This window comes from Ursus americanus, chromosome 15, assembly GCF_024610735.1.
Source record: "Ursus americanus isolate L20-20 chromosome 15, mUrsAme1.1.p, whole genome shotgun sequence".
In the NCBI taxonomy this organism is placed as follows: Eukaryota; Metazoa; Chordata; class Mammalia; order Carnivora; family Ursidae; genus Ursus; species Ursus americanus.
Window position 1 is genome coordinate 671,955 of NC_142141.1, and position 20,393 is coordinate 692,347.

Genomic DNA, 20,393 nt, shown 5'->3' on the forward strand with positions numbered 1-20,393 from the left:
GATTTCAACATGAAGTGCCCCCTGGATGCACTAAGTTCTTTCTCTGCAAATGTTGACTAATGTAAGTCACAGTCATACCATATAAACACTACGATGGCTGGGGAGTCATCGTAGGTAAGGGAATATTTTAGCCATGTTTATAAGCATTGGCTCACTTTGTAGAAGAGGCTGAGCTGAGTGTTTTTAAATACTATTTCAGACCTGTTTTACAGCACCCTCTGAACATACCAGAGCCTGAATGGACAAAAAAAGATAGTTGGTTTCAGTAACTTTAATACCAGAAAAATATTATACTGTCTCTATTCCTAAGGATCTTTGAGTATCTTACCCAGAGGTCCTCCACTAAGATAATGATCTTAATGATCACCATGGGCAGAGGTGAAAAGGCCCGCTGAATTCGTTCCATTTGTCCACATGACAAGAAAATCCTGATACTTGATAGGTTTCCAGATTGAGAAGACCAGAGATAAGAGGGAAATAGTACCCTGTATGGAACAACAAGGGATTTGGAGTCAATTTGGGGATCCCACTTAGGTTTCTGACACTAAAATCCTCTGTGACTCATATCATCTGAGTCCCTTTCTAACCGTCTGAAAATGTGCCTAAAAATATCTACACCCTAGTTGAGAAGTTTAAGAGGCAGAATGCTACAAAGAGCCAGTATGATGTCTCTCAGGAACAGGTGCTAAGGAACACATAATTGCTATTGGGTCTATTTCTTTTCTAGAAGAAAGAACACATGTTGAATCCATATTTCTAATAGATGACTCACCAGATGATTTTCAAACCTGAAGGAAGGCCAAGAAGTCGCTCTTGTGTCATGTTTCACTCAGAAATCATGTTGTTGGACTGGTGAGGACGATACGATAGCAACGTCATCACTAAGAGTGGGGAGCTTCTAATTTCCATACGGCCATGTTCACCCCCTTAGCTCAGGGCCACCAGAAAGGACAGCTGAGGGGGACCACAGGCCAAGGCTGCCAGGTGTGGCTGGGGCAGGCAGAATTCTGACTTAAGGCTCAACTCCTGTCTAGGCTATTATAATGCTCTTCACAAAGAAAGTGCCATTGTGTGTGAGCCCTCATGTAGAAAAGGTTCAGAATTTCCATTGAGATTCCCTCTCTCACCTTTAGGATATGTAGCAAAGTTCCATTTAATTTTAAACATTGAAGGACTTCCTGGTTTTCTTTTCGCTATGACTGTGGCTCAATTCGCCTGTGGTCTAAGAATAGAATCTAGTTAATTTCAGGGTTTAACATTTGTAGCATTGATTCGTGGCCCCATCTATCATTTATTTGGGTAAAGAGTCTATGACCACTTGCAAATAATGTATTCTGCACTTATTATGGAATGTTCCCTATATGTCAATTAGGTCACATTTGTTACCAATGTTTTGTCTGCTTTTTCTGTCAGATATTGAGAAAGGTATATTAAAATCTTCAAACAATGTTGCTCTATTCAACATGGCATCGGAGAATCTACCACTGTTAGAAGGCAAGGGAAACAAAAAGTATAAGAATTGAGGGGATAATTGTAACTATTCACAGATAATATGATTGTGTACATAGAAAATACAAACCAGTCTATAAATACCCTATTAGAATTAAAAATGCAATTTATAAATTTGAGATGGATTGTAGCTTCCCATTGGACAGTTTCTGAAAGAAAATGCAGAACCTGTCAATCTTGGGGTAGGACATATGGTGCACTAACCATTTAAAAGAATTCAGTGGGACTTCATAAAAATGTGACATTTCTCCTTATCTTATGACCATAAGAAAATGAAAAAGTGAACCACAGTCTGGGAAGTAAAGATTTGCAATACACACACTGACAAAGACTTGTCAATAAAGAATTCCTGCTCATCAACCATAAAAAGTCTATTTATAAAGGAATACTTCACAAAAGATTGACTGATGTCCAATAAAACCCAGAAAGGGTACTCTACAGTATTATTTTCAGGAACAGAAAGGCCTTTCCTAAAATGAAAACATACACACAAACCAGTATCCCCTAGATGGATGACGTCCTTACTTCTGAGGACAGCTTGAAGAACAGACTAGCATCAAAGTAAAGTGATGGAATTCCTGACACTCAGAGGATGGACAATTGACCTCAACCTACAGTACAATTTCTAGGCATCATTCGGTCCTCTGAAGGCAGACAACTACCACACCCCTTCCTACACCACACAGGTTGCTTCCCAACACCTACCATAAAAGAAGAAGATGAGAAACAGATAGGACTAGTAGGAAATAGTAAAAATCACATGTGGGGATTATCCTGAAACACACTGATCACATAACTAGTGTAAGGAAGTGTAGGGAACTGACAAGGACAGAGACTCAAGAGGTACTTCTTTGGGAAATGCTGTCTGAAATCGTCACACGTTGGTACCAGCTAATGAGGGCTCTGAGCATACCCTAGGGTTTGCTCACAAGGGTCTGCAACACCATCGCTGAGGACTGAAACTCTTCAAGACCTCAAAGCTTGCCTGATTGACTATTGGACTAAGAGATTCCCATGTTCTGAAAACAGATACCAACTCATTGAAAGGTTCACCTGGGCTCTCTCGGAGGCCCTACAAGAAGCTGAACCACTCACTGAAAATCAATTACACACACACACACACACACACACACACACACACACACACCTGTCATTTCAGCAATTACTTAAACATTCAAGGTTCTTCCTACCTTTTCTTTTTCACATTGATATTTATACTCACATGAAATGTCATCATTTCTAATGAACACTGATGTCAAAATAGAGATCCATTGACACAATATTCACAAAATGGAACTTCCCTGCTGTCATTTTCAATATAGCGTTTTTTAAAGTTCATACATATTTTAGGTTTTGGTAACTTATACAGGAGAAGATCAGCATTGAAAAACTCTAAATACTGACAATGAGGTTTAAGCCTAGAGAACAAGAATTGTCCAATCTCATAGATAATAAGGAACCAAAGGGAAAGCATGGAAGCTGTAGTCGAATAATTTTACACATATGCATCCCCTATTATTCTACTACTGAGGGGCGTGTTTTATTACCACTCTGCATGCATCAATTGTCTTCCACGTGCACCTGCACAGGTATAATGAATTACTACAGTAGAATGAAATGTCTGGGAACTACTTAGCGGCATCTATAATGAACAATGAAATTTCGATCTTATATTTGGTGAACTTCCACTGTCTGTCCCTTTAGACAATGGACCCTAAACAGAAGGGGGAATGAACCACGAGAGACTATGGACTCTGGTTAACAAACTGAGGGCTTCAGAGGGGAGAAGGGTGGGGGATTGGGATGGGCCAGTGATGGGTATTAAGGAAGGTACATATTGCATGGAGCACTGGGTGTTATATGCAAATAATGAATCACGGAACACTACATCAAAAACTAAGGAAATACTGTATAGTGACTAACATATCATAATAAAAATTATTATTAGAAAAAAATTAAAGGTAAAAAAAAAACAATACAGCTTCTCTGTTTCAAGAACAATCACAATTGAGAAAAAACTAACTTCCAATCCCTAAAGCAAAACACAGACCAAATTCCATTTCACTCCCCTTTATTCACATTCTCTGTGGGTTCTAAGCTATTTCCCTAACTCCTTTCCTGCTGAACAGGGAACCCAGGCTCGATCCCAGAACCCTGAGAACATAACCTGAGCCAAAGGCACATGCTTAACTGGCTGAGCCAGCCAGGAGCCCCAGCCATGTTTTTCTTAACCAAAAGGACAATTTCTCACAATGCCTTCACATGACTTCACATGGTACCAGACACCTGCATTTGCCTCTAGGAGGTTGCAGATGAAGGCGATTGCAAACTCTCACATGGTTTATCAAATACAATGACCTGCCTGGTGACAGTGAAACTCTTATGAGCCCATGAGAGGGTGCTGTGACACTCAGCTGTGGCTGGGCTGGCACAGAGAACCAAATCCATTTCCCTGCCTGATGTCTGTGAGGAACAGATGCCCCCACTGTGAATGAGACCCTGCCACTGAGCTGTCCAGAGATGGCCATCCTCACGGAGGATGAGGATAAAGGACAATGCCTGAGGAGACCTCATCTGTCTCTTTTATCTTTTCATATTTTTGACAGTGGACAAATCACTGCCTAGGAGTCCCCAACTACCTTAGTCTCATCTGTGAATGGCCAAGAGGTTTTACAAAACACTCAAGATTTTGACCTCACAAATGCCCACATCCACTTACCATAGAGATTGAACATTAAGCAAAGATACTGTTCCTTGGAAGAGAGGTCCTGCCCACTGTCGTTTCTCACTTCTATGCACATCTTCCTTACCTCATGGTAATATAACCACCTTGATTCCTGCTTCCGTCTTCAGGAAGGCTGATGTGACTTGAAGGGCATTACCCTGACATCGTTCTTTCTTAGCAATAAGATGTGGACATTTCCGTAGTCCTACACATCCAAAGTTGAATGGGAGTCAGGATTGAGGAGACTGATGAGAGTTGAAGGTGTTTTCCTGTACACGGTGGTTTATTACCAATAAGGATGGGTCAGAGTCCTCGAAATTCCAGAACCTTTTCATTAATGCTTCCTACTCGTGAAAGAAGATGTACATTGGTCTTTCCCTGTATAGTGTGGTGACTCAGAGAAAAGTGCTTAGCCCTTTCGTCAGACTTCCACGACCACTTTGGGGCTGGCTTCCATATTCAGAAAGGATAATGTTAGGTCTAAGAGGGTTCCTGTACACTGTTATTTCTTACAGATAAGTGTATGGCATTTTTGTTACATTGCCTGAACCACTTAGCGCCGGGCTTGCCGGTCTCCTGGGGACGAACCCTAACCCTAGTCGGCCCCCGAGGGGCCCCTCCCAAGGGGCCTTGTGCCACAACGCCGGGGATTGGGGCCCCCGAGCCCAGCACCGGAGTCAGCCTGCTGCCCCGCGGCAACCCGGGCTGCTAGGGGCACCGACAGTCTTTCAGGGCAAGAGAATGGGCAGGGCCCTCCAAGCCCCCGGCGACCTTCGAAGGCCCCTGTGCCAAAATGCTTGGGCCCACACTCCCTCTCGCCAGTGCCCTCACCTCGGCCTGCCCCACCGCCTGCTGCAGAGCTGGCGGAACGGGCCTCCTAGACTCCTGGGGGCTAGCACTTACCCTAGGTCACCCCCGAGGGGCCCCTCCCAAGGATCCTGGCACCGCAATGCCGTGGATTTGGGACCCCCGAGCCCCAGTGCTGTACTCACTCTGCCACCCCATAGGCACCGAGGGCACTAGGGTCGTTGCCATTCAGGAAGGGAGAACGGGCAGGGCCCTCCGATCACCCTGCGACATTCGAAGGCCCCCCACGCAAAAACTCTGGCTCACACACTCCTGCCGGCCAGCGCCCTAACCTCGGCCCACCCCTCCACTCGCTGCAGAGCTGGCGGATCGGGCCTGCTGGCTTCCTGGGGGCTAACCCTATCCCTAGGTCGCCCCCAAGGGGCCCCTCCCATGTGGCCTGGCGCCGCATGCCAGGGATTGGGAACCCCCAAGTCCCAGCGCCGGAAGCTCCCTGCCACCCCACCGCCACATGGGGAACTAGGGGCGTCGCCAGTCCTTGAGGGCGACAGAATGGGCAGCACCCTCCGAGCCACCTGGGACCTTCGAAGGCACCCCGAGCCAAAGCCAAAATGCTCTGGCCCACACTCCCACTCACCAGCTACCTCACCTCGACCCACACCTCCATTCACTGCACATGGTGGAACGAGCCTGCCAGCCTCCTGCGGGCTAACCCTAACCCTAGGTCGGCCCCCGAGGGGCCCGCCCAAGGGGCCTGGCACCGCAACGCTGGGTATTAGGGACCCCCGAGCCCCAGCGCCAGACTCACCCTGCCGCCCCGCTGCCACCCGGGCCGCTAGGGGTGCCGCTGGTCATTCAGGGCGGGAGAATGGGCAGGGCCCTCCGAGTCCATGGCGACACTCAACGGCCCCCCCATCCAAAACGCTTGAGCCCATGCTCCTGCTCCTCAGTGCCCTCACCTTGGCCCGCCCCTCCACTCGCTGCAGAGCCGGTGGATGAGGCCTGCCCTCCTCCTGGAGGCTACCCATAACCCTAGGTTGGCCCCTGAGGGGCCCCTCTGAAGGGGCCTGACACCACAATGCCTGAGATTGGGGACACCCGAGCCCCAGCGCCGGACTCACCGTGTCGCCCTGCCACCACCCAGGCCACTAGGAGCACTGTCGGTCATTTAGGGAGGGAGAACGGGCAGATCCCTCCAAGCCCCTGGCAACATTCGAAGGCCCCCCGTGCCAAAACGCTTGGGCCCACACTCCCGCTCGACAGCGCCCTCACCTAGGCCTGCCCCTCTGCTCGACACACAGCCGGCAGATCGGGTCTGCCAGCCTCCTGGGGGCTAACAGTAATGCTTGGTCAGCCCCCTAGAGCCCTTCCGAAGGGGCCTGGCACCCCAACGCCGAGGACTGGGGACCCCGAGCCCCAGCGCTAGACTCACCCTACCGCCCCTCCTCTAACCGGGCCGCCAGGGTAGTCGCCTGTCATTCAGGGCGGAAGAACGTGAATGGCCCTCTGAGCACCTGGCGACCTTCGAAGGACCCCCCCTCAAAAACTCCTGGGCCCATGCTCCTGCTCGCCAGCGGCCTCACCTCCGCCCGACCCTCCACTCACCACACAGCTGGCGAATCGGGCCTGAGGGCCTCCTGGGGGCTAACCCTAACACTAGGTCGCACCCGAGGGGCCCCTCCCAAGGGGCCTGGCGCTGCAACACCGGGGATTGGGGACCCCTGAGCCCTAGCACCGGACTCACACTGCTGCCCCTCTGCAACCCGGGCCGCTAGGTGCACCGTCGGGCATTCAGGGCGGAAGAACATGCAGGGCCCTCCGAGCCCCCGGCGACCTTTGAAGGCCCCAGCACCAAAACGCTTGGGTCCACGCTCCTGCTCGCCAGCGCCCTCATCTCAGCCCACCCCTCCGCTCCTTGCAGAGCGGGTGGATCCGGACTTCCGGCCTCCTCGGTGCAAACTCTAACCCTAGGTCGGCCACTGAGGGGCCCATCCCAAGTCGCCTATCGCCGCAACACCTGGGATTGGGGACCCCAAAGCCCCAGCGCCAGACTCTACCCTGCTGCCCTGCTGCAACCCGGGCCACTAGGCGTGCTGCCGGTCTTTCAGGGTGGGAGAACGGGCAGGGCCCTCCGAGCCCCCGGCGACCTTCAAAGGCCGCCTGCGCCAGAACGCTTGGGCCCACGCTCCCGCTCCCCAGCGCCCTCACCTTGGCCCGCCCCTCCGGTCGCTGCACAGCCGGCACATCAGGCCTGCCCGCCTCCTGGGGGCTAACACTACCCCTAGGGTGGCCTATGAGGGGCCCTTTCGAAGGGGCCTGGTGCCTCAGTGCCAGGGATTGGTGACCCCCGAGCCCAAGCCAGGACTCACTTCGCCGTCCCGCTGCAAACCAGGCCACTAGGCGTGCTGCCGGTCTTTCAGGGCGGGAGAACGGGCAGGGCCCTCCGAGTCCCAGTGAACTTCTAAGCCCCCATGCGCCAAAATGCTTGGGCCCATGCTCCTGCTCACCAGCGCCCTGACCTCGGCCCGCCCCTCTGCTCACGCACAGCCAGCGGATCGGGCCTGCCAGCCTCCTGGGGGCTAACCCTAACCCTAGGTTGGCCCCCGAGCGGAACCTCACAAGGGGCCTGGCACAGCAACGCCAGGGATTGGGGACCCCGGAGCCCCAGCGCTATACTCACCGTGCCGCCCTGCCACCACCCGGGCCGCTAAGGGCGCCTCTGGCCATTCAGGGCGGGAGAACCGGCAGGGCCCTCCAATCCCCCGGCGACCTTCCAAGGCCCCCCCGTGCCAAAATGCTTGGGCCCACGCTCCAGCTCGCTGGCATCTTCACCTCGGCCTGGCCTTCTGCTACCGCACAGCTGGCGGATCATGCCTGCCGGACTCCTGGGTGCTAACACTAACCCTAGGACGGCCCTAGAGGGGCCCCTCCCAAGGGGCCTTGAGCTGCAACGCACAGCATTGGGGACACCTAAACCGCATTGCCAGACTCACACTGCCACCCCGCCACCACACGGGTCGCTAGGGGCGCCTCCGGTCATTCAGGGCGGGAGAACGGGCAGGGCCCTCCGAGCCTCTAGTGATGTAAAAGGCCCCTCGCGCCAAAACACTGCATACTATTCCCTCGCTCGCCAGCGCCCTCACCTCGGCCCACACCTCCGCTCGCCGCACAGCCGGCGCATCAGTCCTGCTGGCCTACTGGGGTCTAACACTAACCCTAAACCCTAACCCATAACCTTAAACCCTGAACCTTAAACCCTAATCCTAACCGTAACTCTAACCCCTAACCCTTACCCTAACCCTAACCCTACCCTAAACCTAACCCTAAACCTTAATCCTTAAACCTTAAACCCTAACATTAACACTAAACCCTAAACCCTAAGCCCTAACCCTAATCCCGAAACCCTAAACATGAAACCCTAACCCTAACCACTAACCCCAAACCCCAAACACTAACCCTAAACCCTAACCCTACCCCGACCCCTACCATACACCTAACACTACCCCTCACCCTACCCTTCAGCTAACCCTACCCCTAACCCGTAACCTAACCCTAAACCTAACCCTAACCCGTACCCTCACCCGTACCCTAACCCTAAACCTAACCTGTACCCTAACTCTAACCGTAACCGTAACACGTACTCTAACCCATACCTTAACCCGTACCCTAACTTTAACCCTAAACTGTACCCTAACCCATAACTTTAACCGTACCCTAACCTTAACCATAACCCTAACAAGTACCTTAACCTGTACCCTAACCTTAACCCTAAACCCTAAACCCGGAATCTAACCCATACCCTAACTCGTACCATAAACCATACCCTAACCCTACCCGTACCCTAACCCTAACCTGTACCCTAACCGTAACCCTAAACCCTAAACTGTAACCCGTACCTTAACCCTAACCAGTACCCTTACCTTAACCTTAACCCATGCCCTAACCCGTACCCAAACCCATACCCTAACCCGTGCCCTATCCCTAACCCAGACCCTAACCCATACCTAACCCTAACCTGTACCCTAGCCCGAACCCTAACCCATACACTAACTATAAACCATACCCTATCCCTATCCCTAACCCGTTCCCTAACGCGTACCCTAACCCCAACCCTAAACCGTAACCTAACCTGTACCATAACCCTAAACTATACCCTAACCCTAACCCGTACCGTAACCCTAACCCGTACCCTAAACCATACCCAAATCCGTATGTCAACACTTACCCTAAATTGTACACTAACCCTTACCCTAAACTGTACCCTAATGCGTACCCTAACCCGTACCCTAACCCTAACCTGTACCCTAAACCTAACCCGTACTCCAACCCTAACCCTAACCCTAAACCCAAACCCTAAACCCTAACCCATACCCTAAACCCTAATCTGTACCCTAACCCATAACCTCTAACCTGTAACCCCTAAACTCAACCCTAACCCGTACCCTCTCCTTACCCTAACCCTAACCCCTACCCTCACCCGTACTCTAACCGTAACCCATACCCTAACCTTAATCCATACCCTGATCCGTACCCTAACCCCGGGGATTGGGTACACCTGAGCCCCACCACGGGACTCAGCCTGCCACCCCTCAGGAAACCATGCCCCTTGGGGCGCCACAGAGCATCCCGTGCAAGAGAACTGGTAGGGCCCCCCTGAGACCCAAGCGATCCTCGGTGGCCCCCTACACCCCAACCCTGAGGCCCACGCTCATCCCGCCCCACGCCTTCCCTTCAGCTTGCCACCGAGCTCGTCGCAGAGCTGGCAGATCAGGCCTGTCGGGTTCCTGGGGCCTAGACCTGTCCTTATGTCGGCTGGGTAGGGCCCCTCCCCTGGGGCCCGGTGCCACAGCCCCAGGGACTGGGGACACCTGAGCCCCACTGCAGGATAAAGCATGCCAGCTCACAGGAAACAGTGCCCCTTGGGAGGCTGTAGAGCATTCAGGGCGGGAGAACCAGGAGGGCTCCCAGAGCCCCAGGCGAACTTCGGCGATTCCTAAACCCAACCTTGAAGCCCATGCTCACCCCACCCCGCACCCTCACCTCAGACCGCGGCGGAGCTCGCCACATAGCGGGCGGATCTGGCCTGCGGGGTTCCTGGGCCCCAACCCTAACCCTAGTTCATTTGTGGAGGGGCCCCTCCCCAGGAGCCTGAAGTCGCAGCCGCGGGGATTCGGGACACCTGAGGCCCACAGCAGGAATCAGTCTGCCACCACGCAGGAAACCGTGCACCTTGGGAGGCCATAGAGCATTCAGGGTGGGAGAACCAGGAGGGCCCTCCTGAGCCACCAGCGAACAACGGCGGCCTCCCGCACCCCAACCCTGAGGCCCACGCTCACCCTCCCCACACCCTCACCTCAGCCCGGGTAACTAGCCATACAGTCAGCAGATCAGGCCTGCGGGGTTCCTGGGGCCTAACCCTAGCCCTAGCTCGGCCGTGGGTGTGGGGGCCTCCCCAGGAGGCTTACACTGCAGCCCTGGGGAATTGGGATACCTGTGCCCCACCGCAGGACTCAGCTTGCCACCCGACAGGAAACCGTGCCCCTGGGGGCTCTACGGAGCCTACAGGGCACGAGAATTTGGGGAGGCCCCCGGAGCCCGTCCCCACTTTTGGCAGTCCCCCGTGCCCCAACCCTGAGGCCCATGCTCACCCTCCCCCATGGCCTCCCCGCAGCCCTCCACAGAGCTCGCCACACAGCCTGCAGTATGTCCCTGCCGGGCTCCTGGACCCTAACCCTTACCCTAGGTTGGCCACAGAGGGGTCCCTCCCCAGGGTCCTGGCACCCCACTCTGGGGGATTGGGGACACCCAAGCCCCACCGTAGGACTCAACCTGCAGCCCACAGTTAACTGCACCATTTTGGGGAACAGAGCATTCAGGGCAAGAATTGGGGCAACCCCTGAGAGCCCCTTCTGGTGAACCCCGACCTTTGTGGGCCCTTCCTGATGAAACCCCAAGGCTCACACTCACCCGCACTTGTGCCCTCATCTCACTCGGCCTGGGAGCTCTCTGAGCACTGGGCAGTTCAGACCTGCTGTCCTTGAGGCCTAACCTAACCCTGGGTCTTCTGCTGAGGGTCCCTCCCCGTTTGCCTGCCTCCAAGGCACCAGGCATTGGGCTCACCTCTGCACGACTAGAGGACTCAGCCTGCCCCACAGCAGGGAACTGTCCATTTGGGGCTGCAGCAAGGATTCATAGGAAAATCGGAGGGCCCCCCTCAGCCCATCCCAGGCAATCCCCACTTTCAGAGATCTCCCCGGGTCCAATTAGTAGCTTCACACTGACCTTTAAACTTGCTCTCCATGGAGATCTTTTGAAATTCTCCACACTTCCAACCGATGGCATCATCCAGCTTCAGAGACTTACCCAGCTTTAGGTCTTGAGATGGATTAAAATGAGAAGTCACTTCACTAATGATGAGGTAGCGGTGACCAAAAGATACATGCATAAATGCTTCATATCACTTGGCTTCAGGGAAATGCAAATCTAAACCACTATAGATGCCATATCACACGAGGCCGAATATCTAAAAATAAGAAGAAATGAAACTACACATCTTGGAGAGGATGTGGAGAAACGGGAACCCTCTTACACCCCTGTGCGAATGCAGTCCGGTACAGCCACTCTTGAAAATGGTACGGAGTTTCCTCAAGAAGTTATAAATAAAGCTACCCTATGTCCCAGCAATTGCCCTACTGGGTATCGACCCCAAAGAGACAGAGGTAGTGAAGACGGGACACATGCACCCCAGTATTCATAGCAGCAATATCCATCATAGACAAACTGTGGAAGGAGTGCAGATGATCATGGACAGATGAATGGATAAAGAAGATGTGGATTATATATATAATAGAATATTACTCAGATATCAGAAAGGATGAGTACTTACCATCACACCGACCTGGGTGGAGCTGGAGGGTATTATGCTGAGTGGAATAAGTCAATGAAAGAAAGGCAATGATCATATGCTTTCACTCCTATGTGGAATATCAGAAACAAGGAAGATGACCATAGGGGAAGGAAGGGAAAATAGAATGGGAAGTCATCAGAGAGGGAGAAAACCCATGATGGACTCTTAACTATCGCAAGAAACTGATGATTGCTGGAAGAGAAGTTGGGAGGGGTAACTGGGTGAGTAGCATTAAGGAGGTCACACGATACAATGAGCACTGGGTGTTACACACGACTGAAAATTTATTGAAGACTACATCTGAAACTAATGATGTACTGTAAGTTGGCTAATTGAATTTAAATTAAAGAACAAAAGACCTCGAATAAACAATCCTAAACATTTGTATGGAACCACTAAAGATTCCAAACAGCCAGTGCAATGTGGAAAAGAAAAACAAAGCTGGAGGACTCACAATTTCAGATTTCAGGTTATACTACAAAGCTGCAGTCATCCTAACAAGACAGTACGGCACAAAACTGGACACAGCGACCAAAGGAACAGGACACAAGTTCAGACAGAAACCCATAATTATGTGGTCCATGAATCTTCCACAAAGCAAGCAACGATATCAAAAGGGAAATGGACAGTCACTACAACAAATGGTGTTGGGAAAACTAGACAGCTACGCACAAAAGGATGAAATTAGACTGCTTTCTTACACAATACAGACAAACACAAAACAGTTTCAAGACCTCAATATAAGACCTGAATCCATAAAAATCCTACAGGAGGGAAGACAGTAACTTCTTGACATGGACCATACCAACGTTTTTCTAGACTGTGTCCTGAGGCAAAGGAAATGAAAGCAAAAATAAACTATTGGGAATACAGCAAAATAAATAGTTTCCACATGGCAGAAGAACAATGAAAACGTAAAAATCATAAGACAACCTACTCAAAGGGAGAAGATATTTGCAAACATCATATGCAATAAAGGGATAGTGTCCAAAACATATACAACTGATACTACTCGACCCCCAAAAAACAAATAATCCAGTTAAAAAATAGGCAGAAGACATGGACAGACATTTCTCCAAAGAAGAAATACAAATGGCCAACAGTCCCGTGAAAAGATGTTCACCATCACCCATCATCAGGAAAATGTAATTCCAAAGGACAATGAGGTAATACCTCAAACCTGTCAGAATGGCTAACATCAAAAGCACAACAAAGAGCAGGTGTTGGGAGGATGTGGATAAAGGGGAATCCTAGCGAACTGTGGGTGGAAATGCAAACTGTGGTGGCCACCGTGGAAAACAGTATGATGGTTCCTCAAAAAATTAAAAATAGAACTACCCTATGATCCAACAATCACACTACACATATTAACCCAAAGAATAGGAAAACAGTAACTTAAAAGGATACGTGCACCCCTATGTGTCTTGCACCATTATTTACAAAATCACAATATGGAAGCAACCCAAGTGTCTGTAGAAAAATTTACAAATGAGATGATAGATGTGTGTATTCACACACACACACACACACAGAGACACACACACATACACACACAATGGAGTATTACTCGGCTTGAAAAAGAATGAAACCTTGCCATTTGCAGCCACATGGATGGAGCTAGAGAGTATTATCCTAACTAAAGTCAGTCAGTCAGAGAAAGAAAAATCCCATACGATGTCACTCTAATAGGGAATTTAAGAAACAAACAAAAATAAATAACTAAAAGAGAAAAATGAGACACACCAAAATACAAACTCTTAACAACAGAGAACAAACGGATGGTTACCAGAGAGGAGGTGAATAGAGGGATGAGTGAAATAGATGAAGGGAATTAAGAGGACGCTTTTCTTGACGACCACTGAGTAATATATGGAATTACTGAATCACTATTGGACACCTGAAACGAATGTAACACTGTATGTTAGCTCTACTGGAATTAAAATAAATTTTAACAAAAGATTTTTCTTTCAGGAACCTCTTTGAAAAAGCTTTCCCTGTGCACTGTGCATAAGCCGTACTTCGGAGGATTCACTCTACAATAATTATTCACTCTATGCCTTGAATTCAGATTTCACTGAGTTCTTACCATGGATCCCAGCCCACGGGAGCCATGGTCCTTTTCTGTCCAGACTCAGCACCTATGCATTCAAGATTGGAAGTAGAGACACATGTCACTTTACAGTCCAGAAAGCTATTATTGTTTCTGTTTCAGTGTGAGAGAGTCACAGACTTTGGGACAGGTTTCAGAGCAGGTTTATTATGGATCCTGGATCTCTACTTCAATGTTCATTGCCTGGATCCATTTGGCTAATAGGTTCCCTGTGGATGGGCTTGCTTCCAAGCACATACATGAAAGATGCAAAGGTGGGTGGGCTTGGTGCGGGACAGGAAGAAGACCTAAAACAGAGAGGGTCCGACCCCTCCTCTGATCCACGAACTGCTACAGGAGAGGGTACAGGAGGTAGAATCCATGGGAAACTCCAAGGTCACCAGCTGAACACAGGAAGCACAGGTCAAGGGATCTGGAGATGTAGGGGTTGAAAGCTGCTCTGAGCTACCTCTGGGAGGAAGGGAGGGAAGGAATGAGAAGGAGACACTGCCTGTCCCTGGCCCATGCCAGCTGTCCACCGCTCCAACACACATCCGTCTATGAGCTGACACAGCTTGGGCTCAGGATGGGCTGGTTCGGGTCCCTCAATCCTCAGTGGGACAGCTGGCCCCAGGGCTCAGAGACATGCTGAGGGAGATGAGAGGGAAAGCTGCCCTGCCCAGGTCATCCCCTCCTTGAGCAGACAGCCCTTCAGAACTGCTAAAAAAAAAAAAACCCACTAATGGGGTTGAAAGACATGCCATGGATGAACTAAGGCATAGAGATATGTAAAATGACATTCATTTTTAAGTTCAGAGCTGTCATCTCAGGAAGTGGGGAGAGCTTCCCTGAACAAGACTGAGGGGTGGGCAGGCCATGCTGAAAAGGGAGACATGGCTCTCCTGATGGGGATCTGCAGCCCCCTTTTAGGGAAGGGCATCATCCTCGCATCACACGAGATCCATGGAAGTGTTCCATCAGGGCCAGATGTTTGTCTCAAGAAGGCTACCCTGGCATCGGACTGCACAGGGCACCGGGGACGAGGGACAGATAGAGGACGGACAATACCGCGGAGGCCATGGGACAAGAGCAGAGGCACATGACCTTGAAGATGATGATGAAATGCAGGAGGTGGCAGCATGGATCCGGCCCGAAAGTACCATGGGAGCAGTGCCCACAGCTACACTGACTGGATGCCTTCTGTGCTCGGTGTGGTTGACTTCAGTGTGCTCCAGACTAGTCCTGAACACAAGTCTAGGAAGTGTGCACTACCCCCGGCCTCCTCTCCCCTTGCAGCTGCTAGGAATCATGGTCACAGACCCTGGTCAGCTTTCGTGGAAACCAAGCAGTGGCTCCCCTGCACGCTGCACCTCTGGTGGTGGTCCAGTGCAACCCTCGTGCCTGGCCAGACACTGATGTCTACCTGTCTCCACACAAATCCACAGAGAGGAGGGTGTCCCTGAATTCCACAGCACATGATGAGACAGATCCACAGAACCCAACACCCAGTGGGTCACTCGGGACCTCACCTATGGTCATGGAGCTCACCATACCTTATTTCTGTCACTTCCCACAGAAAGCCTGTTTCTGATCACCCACAATACCATACATCCTTGTTGCTGACCTGGGGTCATGCCATGAACCCACATGGCACCTTTCTTTAAGTGAAGGCTATGCCTACACCTCCTAGAAAATATTTCTAATGAAGTACAAGTCCATCAGGACTATGGTGTGAACATTGGCATACAGCCTGCATGGTACTAGTCAGTAATTCTAACAAGGGTTAACCCCACCCCCGTCTCACAAAACCTTCCTCCGTCCCACAGAACTAATGGTCTGCCCGCAGAAAACCCTCCAGGAAACAAACCTTTCATCTGAATGCTCTCTTCACCTTCTGCTTCAAATCTTGTCCAACCACAATGATATGAAAATAGAAATCAGTCTCAAGAAAAAAATGAGACAGTCAAAAATAGGTGGAGATTTTTGGGGCCTGGGTGGCTCAGTCGTTAAGGATCTGCTTTCAGCTCAGGTCGTGATCCCAGGATCCTTGCTCAGTGGGAAGCCCGCTTCTCCCTCTCCCACCCCAGTGCTTGCGTTCCCTCTCTTGCTGTCTCACTCTCTGTCAGATACTTAAAGAATCTTAAATAAATATGTGGAGATTTAACAACATGCTACAGAACAACCAACAGTCAAAGAAGAAATCAAAAAATTTTAGAAGTACCTTGACACTGATGAAAAAGACAACCTACAAAACTTATGGGATGCAGCAAAAGTAGCTTTATGGGGGACATTCATAGAAACTCAAGTCTTCATCAATCCATATGATGCTCTCCAAAAAACAACCTGATTTATTTGGTAAAGAAGTAGAAAATAAAACAACAAACAAAGCCCCAAATTAGTAGAAATAAGGAAATAACAAAAAGGATGCATAAATAAATCCAACGGAGACTAAAAAGACAAAAAAAAAAAAACAAACAATGAAAATGAGAGCTGCCTTTTTTGGAAAGAGAAACAAAACTGACACTTAGGTAGACTCACCAAGAAAGACAGAGGGCTCGAATACAATCAGGAAAGAAATATAATGGATTCCTGTCTCATATCAAAATCAAAAGAACTCTTGAACCTTGGACACAACAACTTCTTGCAAGCCACGTCTCTAAAGGCAAAGGAAATAAAAGCAAAAATGAAGTATTGGAACTTCATAAGGATAAAAAGATTCTGCTCGGCAAAGCAAATGATCAACAAAACAAAAAGGCAACCTATGAAATCGAAGAAGATATCTGCAAATCATATTACAGATAAAGGGCTGGTATCCAAGATCTATAAAGAACTCCTCAAACTCAACACCCAAAAAATGGGCAGAAGACACAAAGAGATACAAATGGCCAACAGACATATGAAAAAATGCTCCACATCACTTGCCATCAGGCAAATACAAATCAAAACGACAATGAGATACCACCTTACACCAGTTAGAATGGTTAAATTTAACAAGGCAGGGGGCACCTGGGTGGCACCGTGGTTAAGCATCTGCCTTCGACTCAGGGCGTGATCCTGGCATTATGGGATTGAGCCCCACATCAGGCTCCTCCGTTATGAGCCTGCTTCTACCTCTCCCACTCCCCTGCTTGTGTTCCTTCTCTTGCTGGCTGTCTCCATCTCTGTCGAATAAATAAATAAATTCTTTAAAAGAAAAAAGGAGGGAACGTGTCATAATGAGCACTAGGTGTTATATGCAAACAATGAATCATGGAACACTACATCAAAAACAAATGAAGTACTGTAGGGTGAATAACAATTTTTAAAAAAGGGAAAGATATGAAATCCATAAGGAAGCTGTCACAATTTGCAAATGACAGGAAATCCGGAAAGATTCCTCAAAAAAAAAAAAACCTGTTAGAATAAACAAATTCAAGAAAGCTGCAGGATATAAAGTCAATATACAAAGATCTGTTGTCTTTATTTATTTCAGATTTTATTTATTTATTTGACAGGAAGAGAAAAAGCACGAGCAGGGGGAGTGTCAGAAAGAGGGAGAAGCAGACCCTCACTAAGCGGGGAGCACAACACGGGGCTCAATCCCAGAACTCTGGGATCATGACCTGAGCTGAAGGCAGACGCTTCACATATGGAGCCACCCAGATGACCCAACTTCTTGCATTTCTGTATACTGATGACACACTTTCGCCAAGAGAAATTAAAAAAACAATGCCATTTACAATTGCATCAAAAAATCTAGAAATAAAAGTAACCAAGAATGAGAAAGACATAGTACACTCAACACATGGCAGAAAAGAAATGAAAAATATGTGTGTCCAGGGGGGCAGAATGTATGGGTCAAAGATTTGGAAGGCAACACAAACAAATGGTAGCATACGCCATGCTCCTTAACTGGAAGAGTTAATTATGTGAACATGTCCATCGTACCCAAAGCAATCGACAGATGTGATGAAATGCCTGTCTGAATTCCAGTGGCATTACTCGAGGAAATAGAAAACAGTCCTCAAACTTGTATGGAATCACAAAAGACCCCAAATACCCAAAGCAACGTGAAGAAAGAAAGGTGCAGTCAACACACTCCTGGATTTCAAGGTAGATTACAAAGCTGTTGTCATCAAAACAGGATGGTACTGGCAGAAACACAGACACCAGGTCAGTGGAACAGAACAGAAAGCTCAGAAACTTACCCACACGTAGATGATCCTAACTTACGACACAGCAGCAGAAGATATGACATGAGGGAAGGACTGTGTCTTCAGTGAGCGGTAACAGGCAAACTGGACACTAAATGCAGAAGAATATAACTGGGTCACTTTCTTACACCACACACAAAATTTTTAATGATGAATGATTTGAACATAAGACCTGAATCCATAAACTTCCAAGAAGACACAGGTACTAAGTCTCTCGACATTGGTTTTGGCAAAGAGTCTTCAGATCGGACACCAAATGCAAAGGCAACAAAAGCACAAATAAACAAGTGGAACAACATCAAACTGAAATCTTCCACACAGCAAAAGAAACCATCAAAAGCTTAAAAGGCCACTGACCCAACAAGAAAAAATTATCTGTGAATCATATGTGTGAGAAGAGGCTAATATCCAAAATACACACAACACTCATACAAATCAAAACAAAAAAACTATTAAAAAAAATGGGAGGAATATGTGAATAGATACCTTCCAAAGATGGCACACAGGTGCCAACAGACAGAAGGAGTTGTTGGACATCACTAATCATCGTCAGGGAAACATCAGTCAAACCCCCAATCGGCTATCCTCTCTCAACTGTTGGAACAGCAATTGTGCCAGAGACAGACACCAGGTGGGGTCAAGGGTGTGCAGACGAGGAGACACTGTGCACTGTTGGTGGGAATGGAAATTGGTGCAGCCTCTGTGACAAATGGTATGGAGGTTCCTGAAAAATTTAATGCAACTACCACATGACCCAGTAGTGGCTCTACTGAGAATTGATTTGAAGAACACAAAAATGCTGCCTCAAAAAGACAGATGCACTCCCACGTTCACTGCAGCATTATTCACAAGAACCAGACATGGAAACACAGACCTTGGGGGCCTTATGCCAAGTAACTCAGACACAGAAAGACCAATACCAGATGCTCTCATGTACATTCCACGTGGAATAAATAAATACTGAACGCATAGATAATGAGAGCAGATTGGTAGGTGCCAGATTCGGGGATGGGGTGGTAGAAACGGGTGAAGGCGGTCAAAGTCTCAATGTTTGAGTGAGAAAATCCGACAGTCATGAAATGTTCTGTCCAGCATGGAGACTAAACTAACCATGCAGCATGGGGTATAGGTTTCCCTGCTCTTTGAAAGTACAGGGCTTCTGAGAAACCATGCACACCAGAAATGGTGTCAAGAAGGAATGACCATTAATTTACACGAACAATTAGACAGTGTGCTCAGACTCCAAAATTCCTTCTCTTTGGCTTTTCTTAGGCCTCAGCACACAAGTTTCCAATGGAGGCCCAGCATAAATGAAGATAAAGCACAGCAGAGGCTCACAGACACAATTCAAAGTGCTGGTGGCTGGATGCGGAGAGCGGTTCCCAGAGGAAGGAGCTGGTTGGGGTGCACGCTGCCTCCGTTGTGCTTCTTCCCAAAACAGATGCTGAACGCGATTCTCACTGTTCACCTTTTTTCATAAGAGGGAAATCCTCTTCATGTCTCTTCCTCTTACTGAACCTGGGTAATAATGTAGTTCTTTCAAGGAAGCCCAGTGTCTTTGTGAACGTTTAAAAAGTGGGGGATACTTGTACTTCAGCATTGCTGAGGGAGTAGATGTGAAAGGTCCTCCCAGACACAACCCTCAGCAGATCCACCGGAAAGGCACCTTCCTCAGCATGCAGAACACGGACTACCTCCTACCCCCCGAGAAACCCTCTCCTTCCCCTTCATCAGGACAACACACAACAGCTGGGAGTTACCCCAATTCCTCTGTTCTCCTGCTCCTAATAGCTAACCCATCAGCAAATCCTGTGAGCTCCATCTTCAAAATGGACCCAGAATAGGTCTAACCACTCCATCCAAGGCCACCTGTTTGGTCCATAGTGTCTGAGTTCCTGGAAAAGCTTCGTCATTGACCTGCCTTGCCATCTTCAACCCTCTGTCATCTGTTCTCAACACTGTAGCCAGGATGGCCCAGTGAAACAGCGTCTCATGGGGTTATAGCCCTGGAATAGCTTTCTGTCACCCTCTGTCACCTCTCTGAGCTCATGTCCTAAGCTGTCTCCTGTGGCCACAGGGCCTTCTTGCTGCTCCTGGACATACCTGGAATTCTCCTGCCCCAGAGCCTTTGCACATGCTTTCCCTTCTGTTCAGAATGCTCTT